This window comes from Lolium perenne, chromosome 3 (assembly GCF_019359855.2).
Source record: "Lolium perenne isolate Kyuss_39 chromosome 3, Kyuss_2.0, whole genome shotgun sequence".
NCBI lineage: Eukaryota > Viridiplantae > Streptophyta > Magnoliopsida > Poales > Poaceae > Lolium > Lolium perenne.
This window is the reverse complement of record NC_067246.2, coordinates 24783295-24809618: the sequence shown is the minus strand read 5'-3', so window position 1 is coordinate 24809618 and position 26324 is coordinate 24783295. Positions and strand designations below refer to the sequence as shown.

The 26324-nt window shown below is 43.8% G+C and overlaps 5 long non-coding RNA genes across 5 annotated transcripts in view; 1 reads left to right on the top strand and 4 right to left on the bottom strand.

Annotated features, from left to right (window-relative positions):
• The window catches only part of LOC127340965 (uncharacterized), an 89593-nt gene that overhangs the window by 43973 nt on the left and 19296 nt on the right, over positions 1–26324 (top strand). The window lies entirely within an intron of this gene.
• Positions 2058–4009, bottom strand: LOC127340967 (uncharacterized). The gene is made up of 6 exons (XR_007875090.2): positions 3939–4009; positions 3346–3792; positions 3091–3249; positions 2928–2988; positions 2717–2821; positions 2058–2591 (listed from the first exon to the last, which is right to left on the bottom strand). It is a non-coding gene; the product is annotated as an uncharacterized lncRNA (long non-coding RNA).
• Positions 4432–5175, bottom strand: LOC127340970 (uncharacterized). Its single transcript, XR_007875095.1, has 2 exons — positions 5101–5175; positions 4432–5009 (listed from the first exon to the last, which is right to left on the bottom strand). It is a non-coding gene; the product is annotated as an uncharacterized lncRNA (long non-coding RNA).
• Positions 9153–10835, bottom strand: LOC127340968 (uncharacterized). The gene is made up of 3 exons (XR_007875092.2): positions 10754–10835; positions 10095–10232; positions 9153–9666 (listed from the first exon to the last, which is right to left on the bottom strand). It is a non-coding gene; the product is annotated as an uncharacterized lncRNA (long non-coding RNA).
• On the bottom strand, positions 11167–11840 carry LOC139838381 (uncharacterized). The gene is made up of 3 exons (XR_011754690.1): positions 11637–11840; positions 11490–11532; positions 11167–11279 (listed from the first exon to the last, which is right to left on the bottom strand). It is a non-coding gene; the product is annotated as an uncharacterized lncRNA (long non-coding RNA).

Here is a 26324-nt window from a genome sequence, read left to right as displayed (position 1 = left end):
ATAGTGTTCAAAGCATTCATATTAATAACATTCCCATTAGCATGCATATAAAGTTCCATGGGTTTTTTAATTCTCTCTTCAAATACATCATGTCCTAATTCAAGATAAAGTTCATAAAGATCTCTCATATTTTTGTTGTTTTCCATTATGCCTAACTAGTGTAAACAAGAAACAAAAAGATGCAATTGCAGGATCTAAAGGAAATAGCTTCGAGTACTTACAACGGCGCCGGAAAATAGCTTAGTAGCCGAGATCCGGAGTGTGAGTACCTTTTACCTTTCCTCCCCGGCAACGGCGCCAGAAAAGTGCTTGATGTCTACGGGTGCTTCTATTCTTGTAGACAGTGTTGGGCCTCCAAGAGCAGAGGTTTGTAGAACAGCAGCAAGTTTCCCTTAAGTGGATCACCCAAGGTTTATCGAACTCAGGGAGGAAGAGGTCAAAGATATCCCTCTCATGCAACCCTGCAACCACAAAGCAAGAAGTCTCTTGTGTCCCCAACACACCTAATAGGTGCACTAGTTCGGCGAAGAGATAGTGAAATACAGGTGGTATGAATGAATATGAGCAGTAGTAACAGCACCAGAAAAGTGCTTTGCTGTCCAGGACTGGCGTGTGGTTGACGGTGGTAATATTGCAGACAGTACAGATGCAGTAGAACAGTAAACAAGCAGCGATAGCAGTATTGGAAACAAGGCCTAGGGATTATACTTTCACTAGTGGACACTCTCAACATTGATCACATAACAGAATAGATAAATGCTATACTCTACACTCTCTTGTTGGATGATGAACACCACTAATTGTGTAGGGCTACACGAACCCTCAATGCCGGAGTTAACAAGCTCCACAATATTCGATATTCATATTAAATTAACCTTAGAGTGCACGACAGATCAACACAACCAAACCAAGTACTAACATAGCATGCACACTGTCACCTTCACACTACGAAAGGAGGAATAGATCACATCAATACTATCATAGCAATAATTAACTTCATAATCTACAAGAGATTACAATCATAACCTACGCCAAGTACTACACGATGCACACACTGTCACCATTACACCGTGCAGGAGGAATAGAGTACTTTAATAACATCATTAGAGTAGCACATAGAATAGTAGTGATACAAAACTCATATGAATCTCAATCATGTAAGGCAGCTCATGAGATCATTGTATTGAAGTACATAGGAGAGAGATTAACCACATAGCTACCGGTACAGCCCTTAGCCTCGATGGAGAACTACTCCCTCCTCATGGGAGACAGCAGCGGTGATGAAGATGGCGGTGGAGATGGCAGCGGTGTCGATGGAGAAGCCTTCCGGGGGCACTTCCCCGTCCCGGCGGCGTGCCGGAACAGAGACTCCTGTCCCCCAGATCTTGGCTTCACGATGGCGGCGGCTCTGGAAGGTTTCTCGTACCGTGGCTTTTTCGTATCGAAGATTTAGGTCAGGGACTTCTTATAGGCGAAGAGGCGGCATCAGAAGGGGTTTGGGGCCACCAGACACTAGGGCGGCGCGCACCCCTTGGGCCGCGCCGCCACCATGTGTGGGCCCCCTGTGGCCCCTCTCTGGCGGCTCTCGGGTGTTCTGGAAGCTTCATGCAATCCTAAGATGCTGGGCGTTGATTTCGTCCGATTCCGAGAATATTTCCTTACTAGGATTTCTGAAACCAAAAACAGCAGAAAACAGCAACTGGCCCTTCGGCATCTCGTCAATAGGTTAGTTCCGGAAAACGCATAAAATCATCATAAAGTGTGAACAAAACATGTAGGTATTGTCATAAAACAAGCATGGAACATCAGAAATTATAGATACGTTGGAGACGTATCACACCCTTCCACCATTTTCTGCATTGGTAAACGGGTTTATAAAACACTATACTGAACATTTATACAAATTGAAAGCATGCAGCATACATATGATTAAACTAAAAAATGTGATATTATTCTTTTAAGATGTGCTGCGAATTCTATGTAGAAACAGAGTACAAAGATAGAAGCCTTTGAAGCAGAATCTCAATTGCATGAACCAAAGAACTGTGAGACTAATCTAGTTCACAAATGAAAAACAAACATTACCACTAAGCTTTGGGAGAACATATACATATCTCTATTTTATTTACCTACAGAAAAATACAATCTGCATATGGAGTCTATACAGAGCTGAGTACTACCAAGATACTAACTCAAAATAGAAAATATTTTTAAGCTTGAAGCACAACATATGAATGAGCCCTCTTTCTATCATTAATTAGTGAAATCGATCTATAGATAAAAAATAAATCACGCGGGATCCTAGTGTAGTCAGTCACATCCCTAGATGTTCCCTTTTTCTTAGGTTAATTAGTAACCACCAGTTTGACAGACCGTGGCCAAATCAACCGACCAATATTAACACTGAAGAACCATCTCGTCCAGCGGCTTTCGTCCCTAAAAGCGGTGAGGTCAGCCTAATATTATGGTCTTCCATGTGGCAGATGTGGTGTAGTGTGGTGGCGCAGGGCTCCTCACACATGTAGATCCTCGGGCTGATGTAATCGTCATCTCGCGCAGCGGGCTCGAGGTCGTGCTCCTCCTTCGCAACGCTGCAGCGGAATATTAGGAAGAAAATTGAGTGTGAACAACAAAAAAATGTAAAATCATTCTTAGATGCAAGTAAAACAAATAAACTGAAGTTTCTAGGATCACGTATGTATGGGGCATGCCGCACCTCCCGCAGCCTGTGCATGCGGCCGCGAGCCCAAAGCAAGTCCTCCTGGAACTCTTGCACTCTGAGCGACACCGGGCTCATGCCCACGCCCACCGCTGACATGCCCTGTCGCAGTAAGACAATATGGAGTAGGCACCATCGTTAAGCTTTTGAAGTTCAGTAAAGACAGAGAAACAACCTTTTAGGTCACTAATTTATAAGAATCGAATACCTGACAAACGTTTAGTCAAATAAAAGTTCCGAATTGCATCTGTTTAGCCCAATTAAACCACCTGATAAATATAAAAACATACAGTTCTATCAAAAACGTCAGGAAGGGGGAAATTACCGCAAAATCATACCTTAAAACATAGCTTAAGTGCGATTCAAGTTACCTCTTGGGTTTCTTGGAGAATCTTGAGATAGTAAGAATGATATGGATTGTTGGGCAGAGGAAATGGAAACCTCCTTGTCATCCTTTCTTGCGCAATGAGCTTTTCTTCAAACTCCTTTCGGTTCCTGAGAATAATCTCGACAATTTTCTCCACTGTGCCCTTTATAAACGATGGTGGTTCCAGAATCACTTCGTTTGTGCCAAATACACTTAATTTAGAGTTCTCGGACTTGGTAGAAGTGGTCAACTCTTTTACCTTTTCCTGGTGAGCAGTCAAAGCTTCTTTTGCTACTATTTACTCATTTTCGGGATGCACGCCCTTTGTGGCCTTTCTCATGTAAAACAACGTCCTTTCCATGATCAGTGCTTTTCAATAAAGATGGAAGCACATCGTCATCCTCATCTCCAGACTCGTAGATGGATCCAAGCAATGAAAAGCTCCACCTGATGAAGCGGCATGCTCACTATCCCTCATAACAGTCTTGTTGACGTTATTGGTGTCAGCGTCTGAGCCATCTTTCAATAGCTGAGGATGATCAACAATGTACCAGAAGTAGCTGCGGAGATGATGGTCAAGCATCAAGAATCCAAATGTTGGGCTACTTCCTTGCTTCACCCTTAACACAATCTCTGATTGTCCACCATGCTCACTGACAAATAAAGAAGTTCTTGCAATTATCTGATTCACCTTCTTAAAGGGAGGCTACAATTAGAAAGTACGGAAAGAAGATTGTGTCAGTAATGGTCTGAGATCGTTTCAGTCTTCTCTTCTTTCGTAACATGTACCATCACTCTAACCCAAAAGCAAACACGGGGCCAAAGACATGGAAGAGAAGCCTATGTACATACCTGAGAGCCATATGAATCAGCAACATCCAGCTTAGCTTCTTCTTTCAAAAGTAGTTCGGCAACTTGCACATGGTACAGAACTACAGTGAAGTGATGTCTGTCTAGTGTGGTTCGCGGCATTTACATCGGCAGCATGATGTACAAAGAGCACAAAATCATCACCCAGCCAAACAAAGTGCATTCACATAGTGCGGTTGATAGCACCAGGACTCCAGGAGCCACCAAACAAAACAAGCTATACATGTCTCAATTACGACTATCCGAGAATATTAACATATTGATTGTCTACTATGAATATCAAAATAGGCATACTTAGTACCGTCACAGTACAAATATTGCAGAACAAATCTCATTCACGCGCTTAGCTGGGTAAAATGCATACTATCGATCATCTCGGTGTACAGTACATTGTTCGATCAAACACTATCTCAAGCCTACCACACTTCATACACTTAGACCAGAAATTGTAGAGGAGATAAACAGGAACAAATGGTGAATGCCACAATCAGCAAGATGATGTCCAAAACGATTCCACGAGCAACAGTTCGATGCAGTGAACCAACTCAAGAATAGGGGCTCAAGAGAATTCAGGATCAGGCACACGACAAAATGGATGTCCATATCGTCACAAACAGCAGGAAATTGTGAATCAATAAAAGAATTGTGGGGAAATCTCGAAATTTCTAAAAAAATCAGGGGTATGCCTTCGATCTTGTGAAAGTGGAAGAGTTTTTTACCGAAGTATGCCTACTAATGTGGACATGGATGAAGCATCTATCCTAGGTATATCACCTTCTTGGCTACCAAAAGCTTTTCTTGAAAGATACCAGGGGCAATAATATTAGATTACATAAGCAACATGAGTAAACAATATTAGAAAGAAGACACCAAGCATGATCCTTTCTGGAGCAAACTGCTTGTCTAAGTGTATAACAGTACCATGTAATGAACATTTTTAATGTAACGGTTCTAAGGGGTTCCGCACCATATCGATACCTATGAAGCACAAATGATAGAAAATATACCTCATTTTAAGCTTACGATTACAGGTCAGTTGATCTATTAGGCTTGCTGTCAAAAAAGAAGGTGAAAATGGCACATAAGCGATAATTTCTACCACATATGTATTACTGAAAATTCAACTTCACTCCAAATTCCCTACATTGTTTGGTGCATAGGTAGTACCAACAGAAACTTCATGGGGGCTCTCCGCATGTTGTCACGCATTGGCCATCTCCACTAATATAAAAAGAGCAAGAGCGGCAGATTCAAACAATCTGAACCATCCATTTATCCAATTCAACGCTTCAGATTAGCGCTAAAACAGTGTTAGACGCCCACATCTCTGCTAATCGAATCATCAACCGCGCGAGAGGAAAAAAGGGAAACTACCCACGATCTCCTTCCAAACGCACGCCCCACACCTCCCCTGCAAGCCGCCGCACGCTACAAGCCGCCATGACGCATATTCATCTGCGCTCTGTGCTGCCGGCCACGGTCCCGACCTCTGCCGCTGATGTGCTCCACCGACCGCCGCCCGGAGGCAGCCGGCGTTCATCCACGGCTGAGGACGAAAACGACGCCGCTTCTCTGCTTCGCTGCCGAACGAACCCAGCGCTGTCGCCTCCCCAGCGCCGACGTTATCCACCTGCGCTAAACACGCCGCCGTCCTGCACGTGGCGAGGCTGCCGTCGCCCTGTACTTTCCGTCCACAGCGCCACCGTCCTCCACGTCCATGCGCTGCCCCCACGTCGACATCCTCCCCGTAGCGACGACGCCGCCGCCCTGCACCTTCTCTCTGGCGCCAGATTCCTGCTCCTCCACGGCTCCTCTAAGACAAGCTCTTCCAAGGTTGTGTTCATCTCCGTGATGTTGGAACTAATCTTGTTATTAGAGCTTGTTTAAGTTGTTTTGTTTTCAGTTTTCTGTGTAATCGAGTTACCGGCCGGAAAGCTGCGGAAGTATACACACGGAAAGATGTGATCCCATGTGTGTACAAGCTGATGGCACGGTGTAGTTAGGAAAAGTGCATGTAGTCTAGCTGAGAGGATAAGTGTGTGTGCCAGCGAAAGACTAGCTCTAGGAGTGATCAAGTTAGTCAAAAAAAATTGGATGCGCGTAAGTCCTTGGATGTAGCTGCATGCATCTGGCCTAGTGGATGAGTGGTCTAGTCGTGTGGCATAAGAATAGGTCACGGTGTGTTAGTGCTAGATCAGGAGTTAGTGGGTGTGTATTAGCCCGTGAGTCTGGCTATTTAAGCCCATATGTAATCAGCTGAGTTTGTTAAGTTGAACAAGAGAAAAGGCACAAGTGTGCGGTGCCACAAAACTCTGCATGTTCTTCTTCTACCATATACATATGTGTGTGTTGATCCTTGGGCAAATCCATCATTTGGTATCAGAGCCTCGTTCGTCGAGGTCGGGGTCTTCATCATCGTCGAGCTGCGTCGCGAGCGATGGAGGAAGGTGTGCTGCCCGGTAAGTTGCGGCACCGGCGGCAAGGAGGTGATGGCCATGGCGTGGAGGCCATTGCCATGAGGAGTTCATCGTCCATGTCTGAGTCGTCGACAAGGTGCGTCATCGGCGGCAACATGGAGGCAAGTCACCGGCGAGTTGCGTCACCGGTGGCGAATATGGAGGTGAGTCACCGGCGAGCTGCGGCACTGGTGGCGTACATGCGGCAGCGAGCGTGTCATGGCGGCACGCTCGCGGTGAAGGTGTAGGAGGTGTGTCTCTCGGTGAGGTCAATGGCGACGGCGGCAATCGGCGTGACAAGATGGCATTGGCGGCCATATGCGAGGTGCACCGACGACATCGACAACCATGGGCTTCAAGAGAGAAATAAAAATTAACAAGATTAGGGAGGTGATTGTTGGAACTAATCTTGTTATTAGAGCTTGTTTAAGTTGTTTTGTTTTCAGTTTTCTGTGTAATCGAGTTACCGGCCGGAAAGCTGCGGAAGTATACACACGGAAAGATGTGATCCCATGTGTGTACAAGCTGATGGCACGGTGTAGTTAGGAAAAGTGCATGTAGTCTAGCTGAGAGGATAAGTGTGTGTGCCAGCGAAAGACTAGCTCTAGGAGTGATCAAGTTAGTCAAAAAAAATTGGATGCGCGTAAGTCCTTGGATGTAGCTGCATGCATCTGGCCTAGTGGATGAGTGGTCTAGTCGTGTGGCATAAGAATAGGTCACGGTGTGTTAGTGCTAGATCAGGAGTTAGTGGGTGTGTATTAGCCCGTGAGTCTGGCTATTTAAGCCCATATGTAATCAGCTGAGTTTGTTAAGTTGAACAAGAGAAAAGGCACAAGTGTGCGGTGCCACAAAACTCTGCATGTTCTTCTTCTACCATATACATATGTGTGTGTTGATCCTTGGGCAAATCCATCACGTGATTCAAACTTTCAAACTTTACCACGCTGAGATGATGCCTATTGACCAGGGTTTCGTTCACGATTGAGGTTTCCTTTGCTGATTCAAACTTTACCACATACCATGTGTCAAAATGTATTGTTTTTCATCATGTCCTTCTTGTTTATAGGCAAACAGGCTCACCAACGAAGCAGCCAAGGTGCATCGTCATTGCTTTTGGATGCTCAGTGTTGATTCCTATCCCAGATTTCATTATTTCTTTTCAACTTCCTGTAGAAGGATGAACAGATTAGTCACCAATTAGTACCCTACCTGTTTTTGATTAAATTTTCTAATTTCTGTTGCATGTGAACTCAGAAGTATTTCTGGTATGGGATGAATTTCTGCAGCGTTACAAGATTCAGATAGCATACATACATTCCTTTGTTGATATGCTTTGGCGCAATTTATTTTTACAGTGAGTCTATGGGCCTCGCCTCAAGAGTTGTTTTTGTCTTATTTACAGAAGGGGACCAAGAGGTGGCAAGATCCTCAAACTGCTGGACAAGCTCAGAAGCCAATCTGTTATTGAACATTCTCTGGATGATAGCAATTTCAACTTCATGATTATTCTATCCGCCGCATGAAAGAATTTGAAGTTTTCATCACCGAAGCAGACTCATCCATTAATACATCCATTTTAATCCTGGAGTATTTTCTCATAGCTTTCTTTTGTGCTACCAGGGCTGATGTTTTGATTATGTGCATGTCTCCAAAAGTCGGATGTTCAGCCTGATTATTGGAACTATCCAAAGAATCAGGTACATGCAAATTATTCTCCGAGAAAATAAGAGATAGATTAACAAAATACAAAATATCTTTATATGGTTTTAATTTGGTGGTGGTGCTAGCTGGAGATCCTATTCTTCTATGTAATGTCTTAAAAATAAATCTAAGGCAATAACTGGTTGTCTGGTTACACGGTACAGGTTCACTTGCTGTATTATTAAAAATTGTAAGTATTATAAAGATAGGGACTTAGCTTTTGTTTTTCCTTTCTCAACTGAAACTAATGCTTGGGATTTAGCCGCTTCCTCCGTAAAAAAACGATGTTGCGGATTTCTCTTATTTGGATGTATCTAGACGCAATTTGCGACATCCTTTTGAGGAAGGAGTGAGTATCTTTTAAAATTTTATGCTAGAGATGTTCAAAAAAGAGTGATGTTCTGTTATCCAATATACCTTGATCAAACTATAATTGAAAAGTAGCTATTTGATAGACTCTTGTTGATGCTTGTTGAGTATTGGCAACAATAATTTTTTACGTGCATTTACCATGAAAGAATGACTTGCAAATTTGGCTTGAAGTCAGAATGCTTGGTTGTCAACTAGGAACGACATACAAGAATCTTCAAACCATCTCTGTTTTGGCAATAAGTGTTCTGCAGACATTTAGCGTGGAAGGATGATTTGCAATTTTTTTATTGTGCCGAGAGTGCTTCCAGTACTATGAGAGCGTCAAGCAAGAGTTTCCTTTATTTCTTATTATTACATCAACTAGGATCTACGAACAACAATCTTTAAAACTGCTCAGATGTTTCATGATATATATGGTGATAACAAGTGATTTACCACTCCGATATTTAACTAGCGTGCAATTTATCCGAACTGACAATCTATGATTTATCACTTAAACAATGGAAGACTGGCTGTTGCATTGTTGATCCAAAAAATATTTTTTTGCAGCTTACGGAGGTTGCTGTAAACTTAGGGGCTAGCTCATATCTATACATATTGTTATATATGCATTTAATTGGAGCATTGCATCAACGTGCATGTGCACGTGCTTGATTACTAGTATCAGAAAAATGTCGAACTACAAAAAGGAGGTCAATCGTTACAATCGGAGATGTATCCTTGTATACCAAACCATTTACAAAGAAGGACAACAGGAATGGCACGATTAAACCATAACAAATCAAAATAAGCATGGACATAGCCGAGCGCAAATGATTAATTTTAAAGTACTTTTTCATGGAAGATTAAATAAAAATACACAACTGAACCACTGGATGGCAGGAGCTCATGAATCACATAAGGCAGACCAGATACAACTATTAAGCTAAATGTCAGAGACGAAATCTAAAACCCTGTTGGCGGCTTCAATAATCAGGTGTCAACTGCTTTAAAAGTATTAACATGATATGGTGTAATTGGACGGTGGATCAACATGCCACTACAGTGCAAAATGAACTATCCATAGATTGAACCACAAATAAGAAGTGCAGAAATGATGCAGTTGCTGGCGCGGATATTGTACCTACTTTAGCATATCCTTCTGCTTGCTTGACCAAACGTGTGCCCTCATTGGTAACCTTCTGCAATCATGAGACACGGTCAAAATTTTACTAATTAACTTTATAATCTCATATCTTATTTATCTTTAGTGTAAAACAACACATAACTACACATATTTGACATGGAAGTTTGTCTATCATACTGAACTCAAATGAAATGGCTCGGTAACCTACTGGCTGATACAATTATCCAGTAGCACTGACATAGCTAGTACTAAATTTAGCGGAGGCCGAAGTTACTGTCAAATTTTCAGAAGTATTGACATAGCTACTAATTTTCACAAGTTACAATCGAATCAATATTCACCAAACATTCTGCATTTTCATAACTGTCGCATTGCACGCATTTCAGAACAGTGGAAACAATAGGCCTGAACTTGAGATAATGGGGGGAAAACAACCTTCCCAGATTTTGTATAAGATAGAGATGGGAATGGTAAGAAATATACCCAACATAGGTCTTAGTTCCGTCTCCGGCAGCAAGAGCTCGATCTACGCCAAGCTCCACGGTGTAGATCAAGGGTCCATGCTATCTATTTTGGCGAGAAGGAGTGAAGTTTCAAATAAACTATTTCATCCTGAACAACCTGGAAAACAACATGTGTGAAAAGAGACATAATGCATGAATAATGGGCAGGTCCTAAATCTGGATAAATGAGCTCAGCTGACTGGAAAATATGAAAGCAAAAGAAAGCCACATATTTTAGTTGTTTAAAAAATTGATGAAGTGTATTAATCATAATAATTATATAATATTAGTACCATAACACCAAGCATGTAGAAGAAAAAGAATGTAAAATGGAACCACGCAATAATTCTGGCCAAACCAAGTATATGCCCGAGTTCACTATTTTTTGAACAAAATAATGAAACACAAATTAAAGGCAGGTCCGATTACCATGCGCAAAAGAGGGAGATTATTTGAAACTTCGGAAGGCAAAACCAAAGCGTCTTACACATTTGAAGTAGAAAACTGAAACTATCACACAAATCTACGCACGCTAACGTTTTAACCTCCCTCTAAAAAAACTGAAACACATAGTTAGATCATTTTGAAGGTTCATAGCAGACAAAATAATATTTTAGAATCTAAATCTGAAATTAATACCTGATTACAAAGACTTTCATCATCTCAACTAGATATTGGAGTGCCTTACTAAATCTTTCAATTCCATTCAAGTTTTTTCCTGTGTGGACAAAACATTTATTTCAGAGAAGTTCATGGCAAGGAACAACCTGGGAATTTATAAAGTTAACAACAGAGCCAATCCAGAGTATTCCATCCAACATATATGATTCAGCACCTCAAAGATGCATAAATTGTGATCTGAGACCTAATTTTATCCGGAGAAGAATCACCTTCATTGCTAGAAAGAAAGTAGTAGTAAATCATAACTATGACAAATGGTAAAACCTGACCGCTTCCCCTTGCATTTACCCATACTTCAATTCCGCAAAATCTCCATGATGAAATAGATGCATAGAAAAATATGGAGGCAAAAAAATAAGAGGAGCCATGTACCTGCATATCATGAAATGCGCAGTGTGCATCAAAATCATCATTTTGAGTCATGGTTGCCTTTCTCCTCCAAGTCCCCTTCTTGTCACTTTTATCACTCAGATCTATAGACAAACTGAAAAATCAGAAGCAAGTCAGATAAAACATCAACCTCCGTTTCAACGTAACATCAAGCACAGGCTACATAAAACTCTCTTTTTTGTTCGAGGCAAGAGAGGAGACCCCAGACACAATTTTTTGAACCAAATAGATCAAGGTCCGAAAGGAAAATTAGTGACATAACAGAGCGTTCTAGGAGGTGAAATAAGATGAGTTGGGGAATCACCTATTTCGCTGATTCATTGGGCGTTCTCCTCCTGGTGCTGGTCCTGCACAAAAGGAGAACATAGGAGTCAGAAGGAGGACTTGGCTGCAGCACCAAGAATTTTCCACGATGGCTCCGCTCGCCGCCAAGGTACAACGGCTATCTTACCTGCTGCAAGACACAAAAGGAGGACGGCGACCTGACCTGCTCCTCGCGATGGAGACGACGGGAGCTCGGGTAGGAGAGAGAGTGGCGGCGCACGTCGCTGGTGCCATGTCGTCCTCCGCCTCGATGGGAGGATGGAGAGGCGGAGCATAGCAGGAGCCCGCCGCGCACATGCCCCTCACCACCGTCACTTGCTGGCCTCGCCTTGGTCGCCAGCCCGCCCAGCGCATGCCCTTGCGCACGCGCGTCTGCTCAGGAGCCCGTGGAAAGGGGAGGAGGCGTCGCGTCGCCGGCTTCGCTCCATTGGAGCCGAGGAAGAGAGAGGGGCGGGAGCTGGCGGCGAGCAGGGTGGGGATTGGCCTAGGGTTTGAGAAATTGGGAGAAGAACCATGGGGATTGGGGGAGAGGAACCGTGAGTGGAGATTGGGGGAGAGAGAAACGTGAGTGGGGATTGGGTGGGCAGCCAACCCCTTACGCCGGCAGCCACGCTTAACTAACTTGAAACCCACCCAAGCGACTGACGAGTGGACCGGCCGAGCTGCGGGTCCCAAATACATAAGGAGGCGGGTAGAAATTGGTTGTTACATGGCTTCACCTAGGAAGGTCTGACGCGCTGCTGGCCCGGAATGAACGGATGAGATCGACTAAGTGAACCCAGCTAGCAAGATCTGACGGTCCAGAAGCTAAAATCGCTGTGAGAGCCCCATGGAGGTGCAACAATTATATCTTTAGATGCTACATATCACTATGATAGCAACAAGTGCTGAGTTACAATGAGGTGGTCTTCCCTAAGGCTCCCGTACGTCGGCTTTAAAAGGTGCCCAGACCTTGAAAACATGATGCCGCATGAATCGGTTCGTTTTGATCGCGTCACTGGAGCGTGTGTGTCCGATACCCCTATTTGCCTGGAGGTCGCGTTAACGCCCAAAACAGATACGGAGTACTAGAAAGGTTCGCTAAAGCTCGGTCCATTTTTCTATTTCACGGTCAATTGTTTCAAGAGGATTCGTTTGGAGTTTTATGTGAGAGCAGAGGTAATCACTTCATTGTCAAAGAAACGGTAATCGCTACAAAAGGTTAGTCTTCATACAATTTGGTTTTTTTTTTCTTCCTGTGTGGCATTTGACATGTTTAACAAGTTTTATGTTGAGATTTTAGAGGAGCGGATTGTAGGGTGGTTTAGTCGGTTTATTACGATGTAGCACCTGGGTACCCGTGTGCCTGATACATAAAAAAAATCGAAGAGGGTTGGTGCTGCAACCGTCCTGGCCAACGAAGAGCCTCTCGTTGAGACGGACGATGACGAGCCTGTGATCGGGGCATGGGCTGCAGCTTTGGACGCCCCGGTCCTTCTCCTCTCCTCCGAGCTGGACCTGCCTCAGGCGCAGGACGTGGCCGTGCAAGATAGCCAGCTGAACCAGTTGGAGGAGCTGGGCATGCCCAGGGCCATGGGTTTTGGCCGGGCTGGTGGTGACGAGGCTGCCGGTGCTCTGCCTGGGCGCGACAGAGGCAGAGGGAGGGTGCGATCACCCTCGCCACAGGCTTCACGACGCCGCTCTGTGGCGGCCAGGACTCCCCCTTCGACCCCAGACCCGCCTTCTTCACCGACATCGGTCATCCATGCCTCGCCAACCACCAAGGGACTTGGCCAGGAGTATGTGCATATCGAGATTGTGGATGGCAGCTCTTCGAGGCTACTGCTGTCCCCGGGCTCGGCGTCGAGCGATGGTGCAAGGTTGGCCTTTGCACCGCCGGCGCTGGTCCTGCCAGAGCGCCCGCCCGGATTCGAGGCGTCTCCGGTGCAGCGCACCCCTCCGCTCGTTGTGGACGGCTCGCCGGCTCGCACACCAGAGCTGGCCAGGAGGGCTCCAGGGACTCATGCCAACATGCCACTGGCCCCGCTCTTCACCAAGGCACAGGCACCCGTCCTATCTCCGCCAACCTCTACCCCGCCAAGGCGCCCGGCCAATAGAAGGAAGACGATGGCCGGGGTCGACATCGCCAGGACGGTTGGCTTCTCGCTTAGACGTGCCAGCGAGCGTGTTAAGGCCAGACGCAAGGCGGCGCCGGTGGCCAAACAGGCCGAGACGACTCTGTGCAAGGGCCTGGGAATCATCCAAGACGGCGAGGAGATCACGGAGCAGGCTATGGCGGAGTTCGAACGGCGCTTCAAGGGAAGAGTATCCGATGATGTCCTCGGCGCAATGCGTGTGCTGTTCAAGATAAACGAGGAGGACGAAGATGGACTCGATGATGCTCTCGTTGGACTCGGCGGTGCAGCGGCTCTGGAGGAGGACCTGGCCAACGGCAGCGTCGCTGCTTGCACCTGATCCTTTCCGGCCGTGCTCTGGTGGATTCTGGTTCCAGATGTTATACAACTTACTTCATGTTTGTATGAGCCTGATCTGCGGATCAGTTGTTCTTGCCCTAGCCGTCTTAGCCTTTGACTGGTGCATGTACCAGGCGTAGTCCCACTGCTATTGTTAACTGCTTATGTGCCTCCCTGGAGGTTTGGTTCGGTTGTACTGTGCCTCTTCAGAGGATTGTGAGAAGGGTTATGCATTGTTATCAATGTTAGAGCACCACCTAAATATTTTGGGTTGGAACACCAGGGGATGAACGACCAAGATAGAAAGGATGCAGCACATGAGACAATTGCATCCTCCTCTTGCCAAATTGTGTGTCTGCAAGAGACGAAGCTCCAGGCCGTGTCTCAGTTCGATGCTTGCTTCATCGGGGGCAATCGCCTGAAGAGCTACGCCGAGAGACCGGCGGTTGGTACTAGAGGTGGCATCCTCTTGCTTTCGGACGACACTGCTGTGTCCATCTCAAATATTGTCACCACGGAACTCTGCCTCTCGGCTGATGTGCACGTCATCAATTCCAGCGACGATGGGGACTTCAAGATCACAGGGGTCTACGGTCCAACGTCCTCAAACCGCAAAGACGACTTCTTCGCCGAGCTATTATCTCATAAACCACCACAAGGCACCCGTTGGCTCGCCTTAGGCGACTTCAACCAAATACGGAGGGCGTGTGAAAAAAACAAGCCGAATGTTAATCGATCCCGCATCAACCGCTTCCGTGCCGCTTTGCACGAGTGTGGGATTGATGAAATCCACCTCCAGAATAGACGCTTCACTTGGTCCAACGGACGAGACGATCTGACACTATGCAAACTTGATGCATTCTATTGCAACTCCGAATGGGACCTACGCTTCGACACGCATGTCCTACATGCCCTATCCTCGTCCCTCTCGGACCACTGTCCCTTGTTACTTGCCGATGACCGTGGGCCAAGGAGGCCACGAAGTTTCAAGTTCGAAAAATTTGGACTCGGCTGCCCGATTTTGAGGAGACCGTTCTGCATGCTTGGATTGCCCTGAGCCCCAATGTCGAGCCTTGCCAAATTCTTTTCCACAAACTGCAAAGGACCGGGAAATCATTGTCCAAATGGGGTCGTCGCTTGTTCTCTAACTCCAAAGTCATGATGCACGCGGCTCTACTTGTGATTCTTCACTTCGATATAGCCCAAGAGTCTCGCCAACTTACCGCGGGAGAGTTAGACCTAAGAGCTAAGCTCAAGAAAAAGGTGGTGGCTTTGGCGGTGGTAGAGAGGTCGCGCAAAAGGCAATGCTCCCGCATTGCAAACATAAGTGAAGGGGATGCAAACACGAAATTTTTCCACCTAAGGGTAAATGCTAGAAGAAGAAAGAATCACATCCACCGGCTAAAACACAACAATGGTTGGGTAACCGAACATCACATCAAAGAGGAGCTTGCCTATAACCATTTCAAAGACAACCTAGGCAACGTTGGGCCTAGAACTTGCGACTTCAATTGGGAGGACCTCCACTTCGAGGATCCGGGACTACATAGCCATGGCGACCCATTCTCCGAAGAGGAGGTGCCCAACGCCATAAACCTCATGCCTAGTGACAAAGCTCCGGGTCCGGATGGCTTCACCGGTGCTTTCTTCAAAAGATGTTGGGAAATTATCAAGGTCGACATCATGAATGTGATTCATCTTTTCGGGATCCTTCACTCCGAAAACTTTCATTGGCTAAACTCCGCGAACATTGTGCTCATCCCCAAGAAGGAAGGGGCGAGGATATTATTGACTATCGGCCAATTAGCTTGATACATGCCATTGCTAAGATCATCGCAAAAATGCTTGCCACTATAGGCTTGGGCCTTTCATGGATATCCTAGTCTCCAATGCTCAAAGCGCGTTCATCAAGAGGAGAAGCATACACGACAATTTCCTCTATATCAAAAACCTCGCCTCAAGGCTCCATAAGAGCAAGACCCCGGCCCTCCTTTTCAAACTAGACATCCGCAAGGCGTTTGATAATTGTTAGATGTGACTACATTGTTGACCTTCTCCAAAAAACGGGATTCCCTAGTAGATTCCGCATTTGGGTGGTCGCCCTCCTCTCCACCTCTTCGTCGAGAATCCTCCTCAATGGGGTAGCCGGCCCTCCTATCCACCATGGCCGGGGTTTATGCCAAGGTAACCCTCTATCGCCGCTACTATTCCTGCTTGCTATAGACCCGCTTGCTCCTTCACAAGATTAGAGAGAGGAGCACCATGATACGTCTCAAACGTATCTATAATTTCTTATGTTCCATGCTACTTTTATGATGATACTCACATGTTTTATACATACTTTATGTCATATTTATGCATTTTCCGGCACTAACCTATTGACAAGATGCCGAAGAGCCAGTTGTTGTTTTCTGCTGTTTTTGGTTTCAGAAATCCTACAAAGGAAATATTCTCGGAATTGGACGAAATCAACGCCCAGGGTCTAATTTTCCACGAAGCTTCCAGAAAACCGAAAAGATTACGAAGTGGGGCGACGAGGCGGCGCCACGCCAGGGCCGCGCGGCCAGGCTAGGGCCCGCGCTGCCCTGTTGTGTGGGCCCCTCGCGTCGCCCCCTGACCTACCCTTCCGCCTACTTAAAGCCTTCGTCGAGAAAACCCCAGTACCGAGTGCCACGATACGGAAAACCTTCCAAAGACGCCGCCGCCGCCAATCCCATCTCGGGGGATTCAGGAGATCGCCTCCGGTACCCTGCCGGAGAGGGGAATCATCTCCCGGAGGACTCTTCATCGCCATGATCGCCTCCGGAGTGATGTGTGAGTAGTTCACCCCTGGACTATGGGTCCATAGCAGTAGCTAGATGGTTGTCTTCTACTCATTGTGCTATCATTGTTCGATCTTGTGAGCTACCTAACATGATCAAGCTCATCTATTTGTAATGCTACATGTTGCGTTTGTTGGGATCCGATGAATATGGAATACTATGTTATGTTGATTATCAATCTATATATGTGTTGTTTATGATCTTGCATGATCTCCATTGCTAGTAGAGGCTCTGGCCAAGTTGATACTTGTAACTCCAAGAGGGAGTATTTATGCTCGATAGTGGGTTCATGTCTCCATTAAATCTGGGGGAGTGACAGCAACCCCTAAGGTTGTGGATGTGCTGTTGCCACTAGGGATAAAACATCAATGCTTTGTCTAAAGATATTTGTGTTTATTACATTACGCACCATACTTAATGCAATTGTCTATTTTTTGCAACTTAATACTGGAAGGGGTGCGGATGCTAACCTGAACGTGGACTTTTTAGGCATAGATGCATGCTGGATAGCGGTCTATGTACTTTATCGTAATGCCCAATTGAATTTCACACTACTCATCATAATATGTATGTGCATTGTTATGCCCTCTTTATTTGTCAATTGCCCAACTGTAATTTGTTCACCCAACATGCTATTTCTTATTGGAGAGACACCACTAGTGAACTGTGGACCCCGGTCCATTCTTTTACATCGAATACAATCTACTGCAATACTCGTTCTTACTGTTCTTCGCAAACATCATCATCCACACTATACATCTAATCCTTTGTTATAGTAAGCCGGTGAGATTGACAACCTCACTGTTACGTTGGGGCAAAGTATTTTGGTTGTGTTGTGCAGGTTCCACGTTGGCGCCGGAATCCCTGGTGTTGCGCCGCACTACACTCCGCCACCATCAACCTTCAACGTGCTTCTTGGCTCCTACTGGTTCGATAAACCTTGGTTTCTTACTGAGAGAAAACTTGCTGATGTACGCATCACACCTTCCTCTTGGGGTTCCCAACGGACGCGTGATGTACGCGTATCAAGCTCTTTTTCTGGCGCCGTTGCCGGGGAGATGAAGACACGCTGCAAGGGAAGTCTCCACTTCCAACCTCTTTACTTTGTTTTTGTCTTGCTTTACTTTACTTTATTTACTGCTTTGTTTGCTTTCTTATATCAAAAACACACAAAAAATTAGTTACTTGTCTTTACTTTATTTACTACCTTGTTTGCGTTCTCCATATTAAAAACACAAAAAAATTAGTTACTTGCATTTACTTTACTTATTTCATCATGTTTCCTCCTAAGTTTACTCTGAAAGATATACCAGTAGGACACGGGTCTATCATTGGAATAGATAATATAGAAAGATTTTTCACCCATGTTAGCATGGATGAAGATTTTGAAGATATACCATTATTAAAAGTTGCTCCTACTTATGAAAGTGCTTCTGCCTGTTTAGTACACATGTTGGAAACTAGATTTGTTAATCTCAATCTCATAATGCAACATATGTTTCTTACACTCTCTGATATGGAGAGGGGAGAAAAGAGAGATTTTGTTTTAAAAGTCCTCGTTAGAGAATTTGAAGATATAGCTATAGAAGCTAGAAAAGTTTTTATTAAGCATAAGAGGCTTGGTTTGTTCACGGATTTTAAGAGAACACTTAAAAAGATGGACATGGATAGAATAAAGTACACTAATAATGTTAATGATGGTGGGGAGATTAAAGCACCGACACCTAATAAGCTCCTAGGAATGCATGAAGCTCTAGAAAACAACTATGCTTGGCTTGTTCCTGAAAATTTGTTTGATGAGAATAGCAAGCCTAAGAGTAATGACAAAGAAGCCTCTGAAACTTACATAGATAAGATACAATGCATAGTTTAGAAAACTCCAAACCCATCTGTTGATGCATCATCTCTTGACAACACTTGATACACACTTTCTGCGCCTAGCTGAAAGGCGTTAAAGAAAAGCGCTTATGGGAGACAACCCATGATTTTACTTCTGCATTTTGTTTTATATTTGAGTCTTGGAAGTTGTTACTACTGTAGCAACCTCTCATTATCTTTATTTTATTGCATTGTTGTTCCAAGTAAAGTCTTTGATAGTAAGGTTCATACTATATTTGGATTACTGCGCAGAAACAGATTTCTTGCTGTCACGAATTTGAGTAGTATTCTCTGTAGGTAACTCAGAAAAATCTGCCAATTTACGTGAGTAATCCTCAGATATGTACGCAACTTTCATTCAATTTGAGAATTTTCATCTGAGCAAGTTAAGTGCCCCTGAAAAATTCGGCTTTACAGACTGTTTTGTTTTGACAGATTCTGCCTTTTATTTCGCATTGCCTGTTTTGCTATGTTTTAATGGATTTCTTTGTTCCATTGATGTCTACGTTCCCCCTCCTTTCCTGTAGACAGTGTTGGGCCTCCAAGAGCAGAGGTTTGTAGAACAGCAACAAGTTTTCCCTTAAGTGGATCACCCAAGGTTTATCGAACTCAGGGAGGAAGAGGTCAAAGATATCCCTCTCATGCAACCCTGCAACCACAAAGCAAGAAGTCTCTTGTGTCCCCAACACACCTAATAGGTGCACTAGTTCGGCGAAGAGATAGTGAAATACAGGTGGTATGAATAAGTATGAGCAGTAGCAACGGTGCCAGAAAATAGCTTGCGGGCGTGTAGTTGATGGTGGTAGTATTGCAGCAGTAGTAACACAGTAAAACAGTAAACAAGCAGCGATAGCAGTATTTAGGAACAAGGCCTAGGGATTACACTTTCACTAGTGGACACTCTCAACATTGATCACATAACAGAATAGATAAATGCATACTCTACACTTTTGTTGGATGATGAACGCATTGCGTAGGATTACACGAACCCTCAATGCCGGAGTTAACAAGCTCCACAATTTGTTCATATTTTAGTAACCTTTAGTGTAAGATAGATCAACAGACTAAACCAAGTACTAGCATAGCATGCACACTGTCACCTTCATGCATATGTAGGAGGAATAGATCACATCAATATTATCATAGCAATAGTTAACTTCGCAATCTACAAGAGATCATGATCATAGCATAAACCAAGTACTAACACGGTGCACACACTGTCACCTTTACACACGTGCAGGAGGAATAGAACTACTTTAATAACTTTGCTAGAGTAGCACATAGATAGTAGTGATACACAACTCATATGAATCTCAATCATGTAAAGCAGCTCATGAGATTATTGTATTGAGGTACATGGGAGAGAGATGAACCACATAGCTACCGGTACAGCCCCGAGCCTCGATGGAGAACTACTCCCTCCTCATGGGAGCAGCAGCGGTGATGAAGATGGCGGTGGAGATGGCAGCGGTGTCGATGGAGAAGCCTTCCGGGGGCACTTCCCCGTCCCGGCGGCGTGCCGGAACAGAGACTCCTGTCCCCCAGATCTTGGCTTCGCGATGGCGGCGGCTCTGGAAGGTTTCTGTGGGTTTCGTCGAACGCATCAGGGTTTTCGCGACGGAGGCTTTATATAGGCGAAGAGGCGGCGCAGGAGGGCTTCTGGGGGGGCCACACCATATGGCGGCGCGGCCAGGGCCTGGGCCACGCCGGCCTATGGTCTGGGGGCCCAGTGCCCCCCCTCTGGTCCTTCTCGTGTGTTCTGGATGCTTCCGGTGAAAATAGGAACCTGGGCGTTGATTTCGTCCAATTCCGAGAATATTTCGTTACTAGGATTTCTGAAACCAAAAACAGCAGAAAACAGGAACTGGCACTTCGGCATCTTGTTAATAGGTTAGTTCCAGAAAATGCACGAATATGACATAAAGTGTGCATAAAACATGTAGATAACATCAATAATGTGGCATGGAACATAAGAAATTATCGATACGTCGGAGACGTATCAGCATCCCCAAGCTTAGTTCTGCTCGTCCCGAGCAGGTAAAACGATAACACAGATAATTTCTGGAGTGACATGCCATCATAACCTTGATCATACTATTTGTAAAGCATATGTAGTGAATGCAGCGATCAAAACAATGTATATGACATGAGTAAACAACTGAATCATAAAGCAAAGACTTTTCATGAATAGTACTTAAAGACAAGCATCAATAAGTCTTGCATAAGAGTTAACTCATAAAGCAATAATTCAAAGTAGAGGCATTGAAGCAACACAAAGGAAGATGAAGTTTCAGCGGTTGCTTTCAACTTATAACATGTATATCTCATGGATATTGTCAACATAGAGTAATATAATAAGTGCAATATGCAAGTATGTAGGAATCAATGCACAGTTCACACAAGTGTTTGCTTCTTGAGGTGGAGAGAAATAGGTGAACTGACTCAACAATGAAAGTAAAAGAATGGTCCTCCATAGAGGAAAAGCATCGATTGCTATATTTGTGCTAGAGCTTTGATTTTGAAAACATGAAACAATTTTGTCAACGGTAGTAATAAAGCATATGTATCATGTAAATTATATCTTACAAGTTGCAAGCCTCATGCATAGTATACTAATAGTGCCCGCACCTTGTCCTAATTAGCTTGGACTACCGGATCATCACAATGCACATGTTTTAACCAAGTGTCACAAAGGGGTACCTCTATGCCGCCTGTACAAAGGTCTAAGGAGAAAGCTCGCATTTTGGATTTCTCGCTTTTGATTATTCTCAACTTAGACATCCATACCGGGACAACATAGACAACAGATAATGGACTCCTCTTTTATGCATAAGCATGTAACAACAATTAATAATTTTCTCATATGAGATTGAGGATATATGTCCAAAACTGAAACTTCCACCATGGATCATGGCTTTAGTTAGCGGCCCAATGTTCTTCTCTAACAATATGCATGCTGAACCATAAGGTGGTAGATCTCTCTTACTTCAGACAAGACGAACATGCATAGCAACTCACATGAAATTCAACAAAGAGTAGTTGATGGCGTCCCCAGAAACATGGTTATCGCACAACAAGCAACTTAATAAGAGATAAAGTGCATAAGTACATATTCAATACCACAATAGTTTTTAAGCTATTTGTCCCATGAGCTATATATTGTAAAGGTGAATGATGGAATTTTAAAGGTAGCACTCAAGCAATTTACTTTGGAATGGCGGAGAAATACCATGTAGTAGGTAGGTATGGTGGACACAAATGGCATAGTGGTTGGCTCAAGGATTTTGGATGCATGAGAAGTATTCCCTCTCGATACAAGGTTTAGGCTAGCAAGGTTATTTGAAACAAACACAAGGATGAACGGTGCAGCAAAACTCACATAAAAGACATATTGTAAACATTATAAGAATCTACATCGTCTTCCTTGTTGTTCAAAACTCAATACTAGAAATTATCTAGACCTTAGAGAGACCAAATATGCAAACCAAATTTTAGCATGCTCTATGTATTTCTTCATTAATGGGTGCAAAGCATATGAGCAAGAGCTTAAACATGAGCACAACAATTGCCAAGTATCACATTACCCAAGACATTTTAGCAATTACTACATGTATCATTTTCCAATTCCAACCATATAACAATTTAACGAAGAAGAAACTTCGCCATGAATACTATGAGCTAAGAACACATGTGTTCATACGAACCAGCAGAGCGTGTCTCTCTCCAACACACAAGCATGATGTAATCCAATTTATTCAAACACAAATAAAAGCAAAAACAAACAGACGCTCCAAGTAAAGTACATAAGATGTGACAGAATAAAAATATAGTTTCAGGGGAGGAACCTGATAATGTTGTTGATGAAGAAGGGGATGCCTTGGGCATCCCCAAGCTTAGATGCTTGAGTCTTCTTGAAATATGCAGGGATGAACCACCGGGGCATCCCCAAGCTTAGACTCTTCACTCTTCTTGATCATAGTATATCATCCTCCTCTCTTGACCCTTGAAAACTTCCTCCACACCAAACTCGAAACAAACTCATTAGAGGGTTAGTGCATAATCAAAAACTCACATGTTCAGAGGTGACACAATCATTCTTAACACTTGTGGACATTGCCCAAAGCTACTGGAAGGTAATGGAACAAAGAAATCCACCCAACACAGCGAAAGAAGCAATGCGAAATAAAAGGCAGAATCTGTCAAAACAGAACAGTCCGTAAATACGAATTTTAAAATGGCACCAGACTTGCTCAGATGAAAATGCTCAAATTGAATGAAAGTTGCGTACATATCTGAGGATCACTCACGTAAATTGGCTTAATTTTCTGAGCTACCTACAGGGAGGTAGACCCAGATTCGTGACAGCAAAGAAATCTGGAACTGCGCAGTAATCCAAATCTAGTACTTACTTTTCTATCAAAGACTTTACTTGGCACAACAAAACACAAAACTAAGATAAGTAGAGGTTGCTACAGTAGTAAACAACTTCCAAGACACAAATATAAAACAAAGTACTGTAGCAAAATAACACATGGGTTATCTCCCAAGAAGTTCTTTCTTTATAGCCATTAAGATGGGCTCAGCAGTTTTAATGATGCACTCATAAGAAATAGTAGTTGAAGCAAAAGAGAGCATCAAGAGGCAAATTCAAAACACATTTAAGTCTAACATGCTTCCTATGCATAGGAATCTTGTAAATAAACAAGTTCATGAAAAACAAAGTAACAAGCATAGGAAGATAAAACAAGTGTAGCTTCAAAAATTTCAGCACATAGAGAGGTGTTTTAGTAACATGAAAATTTCTACAACCATATTTTCCTCTCTCATAATAACTTTCAGTAGTATCATGAGCAAACTCAACAATATAACTATCACATAAAGCATTCTTATCATGAGTCTCATGCATAAAATTATTACTCTCCACATAAGCATAATAAATTTTATTAGTTGTTATGGGAGCAAATTCAACAAAGTAGCTATCATTATTATTCTCATCAAGTGTTGGAGGCATAGTATAATCACAACAAAATTTACTCTCCATAGTAGGTGGCACTAAAAGACCAATATCATTATAATCATCATAAATAGGAGGCAAAGTATCATCAAAGAAAATTTTCTCCTCAATGCTTGGGGGACTAAAAAGATCATGCTCATCAAAACCAGCTTCCCCAAGCTTAGAATTTTCCATATCATTAGCAACAATGGTGTTCAAAGCGTTCATACTAATATCATTGCTACTAGCATGCAAATGAGATTCCATAGGTTTTTTAATTTTCGCATTAAACCATTCATGTCTTGACTCAGGAAATAGTACAAAAAGCTCACAGATGTTTTCCATTATGCCTTACTAGTGTAAACAAGAAACAAAAAGATGCAATTGCAGGATCTAAAGGAAATAGCTTCGAGTACTTACAACGCCGGTAAATAGCTTAGTAGCCGAGATACGGAGTGTGAGTACCTTTTACCTTTCCTCCCCGGCAACGGCGCAAGAAAAATAGCTTGATGTCTACGTTCCCCCTCCTTTCCTGTAGACAGTGTTGGGCCTCCAAGAGCAGAGGTTTGTAGAACAGCAGCAAGTTTTCCCTTAAGTGGATCACCCAAGGTTTATCGAACTCAGGGAGGAAGAGGTCAAAGATATCCCTCTCATGCAACCCTGCAACCACAAAGCAAGAAGTCTCTTGTGTCCCCAACACACCTAATAGGTGCACTAGTTCGGCGAAGAGATAGTGAAATACAGGTGGTATGAATAAGTATGAGCAGTAGCAACGGTGCCAGAAAATAGCTTGCGGGCGTGTAGTTGATGGTGGTAGTATTGCAGCAGTAGTAACACAGTAAAACAGTAAACAAGCAGCGATAGCAGTATTTAGGAACAAGGCCTAGGGATTACACTTTCACTAGTGGACACTCTCAACATTGATCACATAACAGAATAGATAAATGCATACTCTACACTTTTGTTGGATGATGAACGCATTGCGTAGGATTACACGAACCCTCAATGCCGGAGTTAACAAGCTCCACAATTTGTTCATATTTTAGTAACCTTTAGTGTAAGATAGATCAACAGACTAAACCAAGTACTAGCATAGCATGCACACTGTCACCTTCATGCATATGTAGGAGGAATAGATCACATCAATATTATCATAGCAATAGTTAACTTCGCAATCTACAAGAGATCATGATCATAGCATAAACCAAGTACTAACACGGTGCACACACTGTCACCTTTACACACGTGCAGGAGGAATAGAACTACTTTAATAACTTTGCTAGAGTAGCACATAGATAGTAGTGATACACAACTCATATGAATCTCAATCATGTAAAGCAGCTCATGAGATTATTGTATTGAGGTACATGGGAGAGAGATGAACCACATAGCTACCGGTACAGCCCCGAGCCTCGATGGAGAACTACTCCCTCCTCATGGGAGCAGCAGCGGTGATGAAGATGGCGGTGGAGATGGCAGCGGTGTCGATGGAGAAGCCTTCCGGGGGCACTTCCCCGTCCTGGCGGCGTGCCGGAACAGAGACTCCTGTCCCCCAGATCTTGGCTTCGCGATGGCGGCGGCTCTGGAAGGTTTCTGTGGGTTTCGTCGAACGCATCAGGGTTTTCGCGATGGAGGCTTTATATAGGCGAAGAGGCGGCGCAGGAGGGCTTCTGGGGGGCCACACCATATGGCGGCGCGGCCAGGGCCTGGGCCGCGCCGGCCTATGGTCTGGGGGCCCAGTGCCCCCCTCTGGTCCTTCTCGTGTGTTCTGGATGCTTCCGGTGAAAATAGGAACCTGGGCGTTGATTTCGTCCAATTCCGAGAATATTTCGTTACTAGGATTTCTGAAACCAAAAACAGCAGAAAACAGGAACTTGCACTTCGGCATCTTGTTAATAGGTTAGTTCCAGAAAATGCACGAATATGACATAAAGTGTGCATAAAACATGTAGATAACATCAATAATGTGGCATGGAACATAAGAAATTATCGATACGTCGGAGACGTATCATCCATTAACTTTCAGTAGCTTTGTGAAATGTCCAGAAGTGTTAAGAATGATTATGTCACCTCTGAACATGTGAATTTTGATTATGCACTAACCCTCTAATGAGTTTGTTTTGAGTTTGGTGTGGAGGAAGTTTTCAAGGGTCAAGAGAGGAGGATGATACAATATGATCAAGGAGAGTGAAAGCTCTAAGCTTGGGGATACCCCCGTGGTTCATCCCTGCATATTTCAAGAAGACTCAAGCATCTAAGCTTGGGGATGCCCAAGGCATCCCCTTCTTCATCGACAAATTATCAGGTCACCTCTAGTGAAACTATATTTTTATTCCGTCACATCTTATGTGCTTTACTTGGAGCGTCTTTATGTTCTTGTTTTTGTTTTGTTTGAATAAAATTGGATTCTAGCATTCATTGTGTGGGAGAGAGACACGCTCCGCTGTTGCATATGCACACATATGTTCTTAGCTTTATTCTTAATGTTCATGGCGAAGGTTGAAACTGCTTCGTTAATTGTTATTATGGTTGGAAACGAAAAATGCTACATGTGGCAATTGGTATAATTTCTTGAATAATTTGATACTTGGCAATTGTTGTGCTCATGTTTAAGCTCTTGCATCATATACTTTGCAACTATTAGTGAAGAACTACATAGAGCTTGTTAA